A 7,045-nucleotide genomic window follows, 5' to 3' on the forward strand; every position below is an offset into this window, starting at 1 on the left:
TGAAATGCAAGAAACAAAGACAAAATATTTAATATATAATATGCAACATAAAGAATAAAATAAAGTTTAATATAATTGTAGAAAAATTATAACTATATATAATATAGCAACTTTAGCTTTATACAATTCATTATTATTATGTAAGATATTATTATTCATAACAAAAAATAATTACGATATGAAATTTAAAATTATATGATACATATTTACATAGATTGAATCTAATATGTATTAATATATTTATTGTTTGATTAATCTATTCGATCACGTTCGAATATTTTTCTCGTATCATATTTTTCTACATTTTCACATTGAATATTACACTAACTTTTACAAAAATACTATATATCATTTTGATACTTGTGTTATAAAACAATTATAACAGTTTCGAAACTTAAATTTGAAATATTTTATAATCTTCAAATTTTTAATATTTTTGTACATATATATATAATAGAAGAATAAAGGATAACCTAAAAATTCACTTTTTTTATATTTATTTTGCTACTAGAATAAATAAAAATCCCTCCTTCTAAAATATATCTCAAAGAATATCTGAAGAACATGCACAATCAGTTCTAGAAATTCTGAACAAGCGAATTTAAAATTGGAATAGATGTACGTAGATTAATGCATATTATCGATAGACCATCGAACAACGGAAAATGGAGAACAAAGCATGATTCTCATCCAAACCGCTCAGTGTTGTGAATTATCAATGAAATTCGTATCGAAAGCCGATACATCAGTACGAAAACTTTCAGAATGATAGTCTGAACGAGAAATAGTTGGCAAAATTGTTTCTGCGAGAAAAGAATATGAAACAGTGATTTCATGCACATAGGAACATAACGACAAAGCATTTCGCTATAATCGCAAACGGCATAATCGATTAACATCGAATATTGTCTCTTATTTAAAAACAGACTTTTTTATCCCTTTTTCTATATCTAATAATAACGTAGTAAGAAATAAATATTTTCAAACAATTCTCATACCTGTTTTAATTGGTAGACAATTTATATGTTGTAAACTGACCACATTCTGCACATTTTTCTCGATACTAAATCCTCTGGTCGTTCCATCGATCGAACTCTCTCCAACTTCACTCGATAATGCGAAAAATCGATTTATTGATAGGAACTGACCGTTGAATATCTAAATCCGAAAGTTTTCGAAATCAATGCATAGTTTGTAAATACATCACGATTAATGTTTTAAAAGTTTTTTATGAATTAAATTTCTTCGATTTATTCATAAAATATTAATCGATAAATGGATGACGGATAAATTCCTTTTAATATATTTCTCTAATATATTGTAATAATGGCAGAGAACGGTTTCACTGATTTGCACTTAAAATCGATCTCGTACGTATTTTGGATTTTAGATCGTTCAAATTCACGACAATGTGCACATGTCTTCATTTAATCAAGTGAACGCGATATCGCGGGAAGATCGAAAAAGATACATTGATTTCTCGTCACTGGCTTGACGACGTGCCATGTCCGTGTCTAAGAAAGTTTGTCGATCCTGAAGTTTGCCGATCTTGTTCTTTCGAGTCGAGTCACGTTCGAGTCCTTCTCGAGATGCTTCTTCACGATCGAATTTCCCGTATAGTTTGTCTTATCCACGACGATTGATCGTATCAACTTTCTTTGAATCTATATTTCACAAACTAGAATTATTAAAGCGTCAATTCATTATTATGTATATACGATTACAAGTTTAATTTGCTTCGCGAACGTTTCGATCGTTTTTAAACACGTGTTAAAGTTTCGAAATAATTATTTGGTGAACGAAAGTTATAGTTTATGTTGATTTATCTTTTAGTTTAATCATCAGGATTTCAAGAACTTGTCTAGAAATAACGTCGATATCGCGAAACCTCGTGTTTTTTTGCCGAGGACCGAACAACTCGTATTTCGCGTGCTTGATCTGCGACGCCTTTAGGCCGACTGCTTGTGAAAATGCGACTTGCTGCGCGCCACGTTTTCTGCGCATGCACCACCATCTTTTCGATACTCTTCTTTATGCGTTTTCGATTCGACAGATTGTGAGTTTTTGATTAATTTATCTTTGTTCGGTTACTTTGATTGTGCTTTGATGTGTTCTTTGAAGCGTTAAAGTGAAAGTACGTTAAAATTCTCAAGTTGCTCTTAAGAATAATTTTGTGGTGGAAGCTGAGATGAGAGTGAAAGTCACTGTTGGATGATTACCCTTACCATGGTGTTCAAATGTAAGTAACTTTTAGAAATTTTGGGGATAGATTTTAAAATAAAACTCTCAAAAACTGCTGAAAGTAATTTTTCATTAGTATATATTGATTAATTTTTCATATGTGAACATTAATTTTATTGAGAATGAAGTCTGTCAGCTATTGATAGTTAGTCTTGATATAGCGTTCATGTAAGAAATAATTTTCAGAAATTTTGCGAATAAATTTAAGAATAAAACTTTCAAAAGTTGCTTCGGAGAGTAATTTTTCGTTAGTAAACACCGTGCTGAAAGTAAAACTTATTGAATAATATCTGGTAGTGAAAAATGATTCTTAACAATTTTACGAATAAATTTGAAAATGAAACTGTCGAGAGTTTGGTTAAGTTAGGTTAGATTAGAATTATTTCGCAATAATGAATATTGTACCGAGTGTGAACATCATTATCATTTAGATTATAAAAAAATTAAATTATTTCAATTACTTTTTATTTTTCTTAACAAAATAAAAAAAGAATATACCGATTTTATAAAATTAAAAATTCTTTTCCAACATTTTTTGCTTTTAGTTCTACAAATGATTTTTATAGGTTATCACATATATTTCCATACATGTATAATTCTTCAAAAAAATACGTAAAAATACATAATTATAAATATAATCCGACATTCAATCTTAAATTTCAATATTTTCTATTTTCGTTAGCATAGATTTTATATATGGTGTATTTATTTTATCGCATTTGTTTGCCTCTATTATAAAAATAATAATAAAACTTTCTTCATTAAAAATGAAAATTATTTCGGATTCTTTTTTTATTTCTCTCAGTTTTATTTCAGTTTCGAAATAACACTTTAGTTCACTTTGATACTTTGTAACAATGTAACGATTGTGTTGGATGTACTCATAATCGAGAAGCCAAAGATAATAGCCAAAGCTTGAAGACCTTCCGCTTCCGTAGCTCGTTAAGCAGTCCTTGCTCCAGTAACTTTTCGAGACTAGGTCTCTGTTCATATATCATACACACGATTTTGCTCTAATTATTTCACGAGGACGAACATTTTAATGCGATTTCACAGAAATGACGGATGCAGTTCAAGTGCATTGGACTTTGTATACCGTCATTGCTGTACGTTTCGTTTCTTCGTCATGCTAAAAACGCATATGTCCTATACCTTTAGTTCAAAGATATACAAATATTTTTAAAATATATAATTAGATTTTTCCTTTTTTTAAAAAAAATATAATTTAAATTTCATTATCTTTGAAATTGGCAAAATTACGATAAATTTCGTGTCGATTTTTTTTTAATTTCAATTTGTCATTCAAGCTCTTGTCGCATCCAACGGTAAAATTCATCTAAATTGTATGCTTTGATCTTGTTAGATAATACATTGCATAATGAATTAAAAATGCAGATGAGACCAATTAAACATACCAATGTTGAAATGAAAAAAACTTGGGTCAGTAGTAATATTCTTATTCGTTCTCCGTACGAGCACATAGTTTTATTTACTGGTAGCAAAATGTTATACACGTACATCGATATATCTTCTTTAATCACAATATTTTCAAATACATGAGATATCTCTGCTATTCCAGAAATGTTTTTCTTCGTAGAGATACAAAGATAAAGAGCAATATACGTAAAAGTTGCTCGAATCGCATTAAGATTTCCACGATAAAAAGTACGTTTAATAGATTACTTGATAAACTTTATACTTATAGTTTAAGACAGAGAAAGCTAAAGAGAAGCTAGATGAAATTTTATATCGCTTTATGGAAAATCTTGGGGGGGATTTAGAACCAATATTAACATCTCTGTATATTGTAATAAAAATATCAAAGAATTCGTCACACTTAAAAAATATAATTAATTATTTCGAAATAACAGTGAATTTGTTTTCGATGCATCTAAAAATGAATTTTAGAGAGCAATAGTATTTTGACATATCAAACTATAATCTAACCGTCGTAATTATTATAAAAGAAGAACCCCGATTCAAAAAGAAATTCAAAATATTATTCCAAAATCGAATATCAATATCATGTTACTTTTAATATATTATCAGTACAAAGATTTATCTTGCGCATTCATAAAACATTATTCGAAAATTAAATTTTCACTACTGTAATTTAATATTCGTAATCTCTTTTGCAATTTACTATTAATCATGATACCATCTTTAATCGTTAACAATCGTAATATATATTCTCACCTATATGATTCTTGATCCCACCACTAGATACTAATCGCACGTATTCTCCACCGAAAAGCTGATTAACTACAAACAATAGACGCTCGCATGTTAAATAGCCAGGAACAGAGCAACGATTGATGATTAGGGTGGTATTATCGATTCCGTTAACGATGCGAGCCCAACTCTTTAGGATCACGTAATCGTCTGCCCGTCTTTCGCTCCCATAGCGAACTTAATCGAATGAATGCTCGCGTGACAGTATGAAAGCGACCGCGCCTATAGCAAAGCACACTTCTATGTGTGCAGACGTTAGCATGTACCGTGCATACGCGAAATCACTCGGAACGATAGTATCTAATGCGGTGCTTGTAACGTCGAATTCGTCTTGAATATTCGCTTTTGATGAATGGCTCGAGAGAGCGTGCTACGTATTTCGTGGAAACTAAATGTTCGACAAGTATTAACAATCAAAAAGTTTCGATTCTGAAAATTGAATCCGATTGACTCGATCGGTAACAAATGTCTTTATTCGATACAATTAATTCTTGAAGTCTTTTTTCTTCTTTTTTTTTTAAATAGAAATTATATAGAAATTATAGAGTAGCATTAGGATATTAAGATACATAATGATAGTTTCTTTTCAATACTTTCATTAATTAATGAATTTATAAATGATAGTGCAATACTTTAAAAGTCGTGCAAATTTTTTCTTTGAATAAATATATTTAATAACAAGAAATATATAAATCAGCCTTTCGTTCTAATCAAATAAAGTTCGATCCTGTTTACAAGTAACTCGATAAAATTGATTTTAGTGCCTGATAGTTTAAAGTTTTACCCTAATAAACGAACGTTTGAAAAATTAACGATTCGAGGAACTGGGACAAATCGTTAACGCCTATAACTAAAATATCGGCGTAAAATATCCGATCATCTAAAATCATATTAGCTCAGATCCAAATTTCGAGATCGAAGAAACGAAAACTCAGAAATTTCGAATTCAATTTTGACGAGAAACACTTTAGACGGTATATACGCGTAAATTGAATACCGGCAATGTAGCTCCCACTCACGTATTAGCATTAGGTCACTGTGAGAGCCTACCGTATAGCGATTAACCGTATCTATTTGCTCGAATACAAATTCGAAACGCGAGCCTGCTTGATTTGCATTCCATTCTATTAACGAGTCACATACGCGTATAATCATGAATTCATGATCTTCCCTCAAAGCTCATCATCACGATATATCGATCGAAAGTTGAACTTTTCCCAAATTACAGATTTATTATTTCGAAGAAATTGCTCACAATCCTTTGAAAGGACATTAGGCGCGAAAAGGTTAACAATCGGCGGGAAATTCAAACTTTAGAACATTCCAAAATGGATAGAAAACTTTAAGCTCGACTTTATCTTATAGTTCTTCTGATAAGCGTATCTTTATCACTGGATGAACTTGTAGCTAGCAATGTTCGCAAGGAGGGGGTGTAACAGGGATGAAATTCTGGAGAGTTGCGGAAGAAGGGGGCGGTTTGGTGGCGTGGCGCATGCGACAAATTATGCAAGTGCGAGACAACCGAGTCTCGTTGCGATAATCGTGCGAACAGGACATTATATGGGCGGGTAATTGACAGGACGTTAATTGTATTACTAATCGTGTGCTTCCGTGCACGAATCGCCGTGCAAAGATCGTACGGAGATATTACGACGAGAATTATTATTTTACACGCTGTTCCCCTAGTTTTTCTCCTCCTTGTTTTTATTAATAACATATCCGTTTCGACAGCGTTGCACGACACATTTTTATCACGAAAAAACCGCGTGTAGGTTATATTTAATTCGGATGAATTTGAAGTGGAGTCTTTGTATCGGATTGTATTGGAAAGAAAAAGTTATTTCGTAAATACATTCAGAGAGTGAAATTCTAGATTGAGAGAGTTATTTGCTTTTGAGAATTATTTTTTTTTTTTCCGATAATGAACGCTTGTTACGTCGAAAGTGAAAGAGAGTCAAAGGAGTGGCTACTTGTGAAAAGTACATTGCAGAGTTTTCCTCGATATCGCGAAAAGTATGAAGGATAGAATGTTGTTAGAATTATTCGAAACTCGATTATTGGAAATTCTATGAATTCTATGCGCTTAAATATTCTATTAAATTTTTTAATCAGACATTTTTTTAAAGTCGTATTTAAATAAAAGAAAGCAAGATGTACGTGTACAGTAATTTATTACAAATTTCTTTTGTTATCTTTATTTCTTATCATGTGTACAACAAGATGAAAATCATACATAAAAATATTTTTTATTAAAAGGTCAAAACATTTAAATATCATTAAATAAAACATTTAAATTCGTTTTTTGTATTTATAATGGCACAAAACCCTAAATGAAAATGATCACGCGAATAATAGTCCTTTATTTGAAATATCTCGTAAAAACATTTTTCCATTCGCAAACAATTGTGGATATGGATATTTTTCTTGTTATCTTTTACTTAAAAGAAAAGTAATTAATAAATAATAAATTTCGAACAGAAGTTAACTAAAAAGTAATTATAAATTTTCTCGTCCTTATTTCAAACAAATAAAAACTATCATAATTGATAGTTTTTCTATAATTACATTATCG

The 7,045-nt window shown here is 30.5% G+C and overlaps 1 protein-coding gene and 1 long non-coding RNA gene across 10 annotated transcripts in view; one reads left to right on the plus strand and one right to left on the minus strand.

Annotated features, from left to right (window-relative positions):
- LOC107997086 (uncharacterized) overlaps positions 1–4,683 on the minus strand; it is a 39,324-nt gene extending 34,641 nt beyond the window's left edge. For 2 of the 5 annotated variants that reach the window (XM_017055476.3, XM_062073439.1), the window contains exon 1: positions 4,438–4,683. The gene's annotated coding sequence lies outside the window, so the exon portion shown is untranslated. Of the gene's footprint in view, positions 1–998; positions 1,962–4,437 lie in introns of those variants that run through there. The other 3 variants (XM_062073440.1, XM_017055474.3, XM_062073441.1) reach the window with 2 other exon arrangements.
- Positions 1,983–7,045, plus strand: part of LOC114577435 (uncharacterized) — a 42,357-nt gene continuing 37,294 nt past the window's right edge. For 2 of the 5 annotated variants that reach the window (XR_009829334.1, XR_009829341.1), the window contains exon 1: positions 1,983–2,239. This is a non-coding gene — a long non-coding RNA (uncharacterized LOC114577435). The remainder of the gene's footprint in view (positions 2,240–7,045) is intronic. The other 3 variants (XR_009829335.1, XR_009829337.1, XR_009829340.1) reach the window with 3 other exon arrangements.

This window comes from Apis cerana, linkage group LG3, assembly GCF_029169275.1.
Source record: "Apis cerana isolate GH-2021 linkage group LG3, AcerK_1.0, whole genome shotgun sequence".
NCBI lineage: Eukaryota > Metazoa > Arthropoda > Insecta > Hymenoptera > Apidae > Apis > Apis cerana.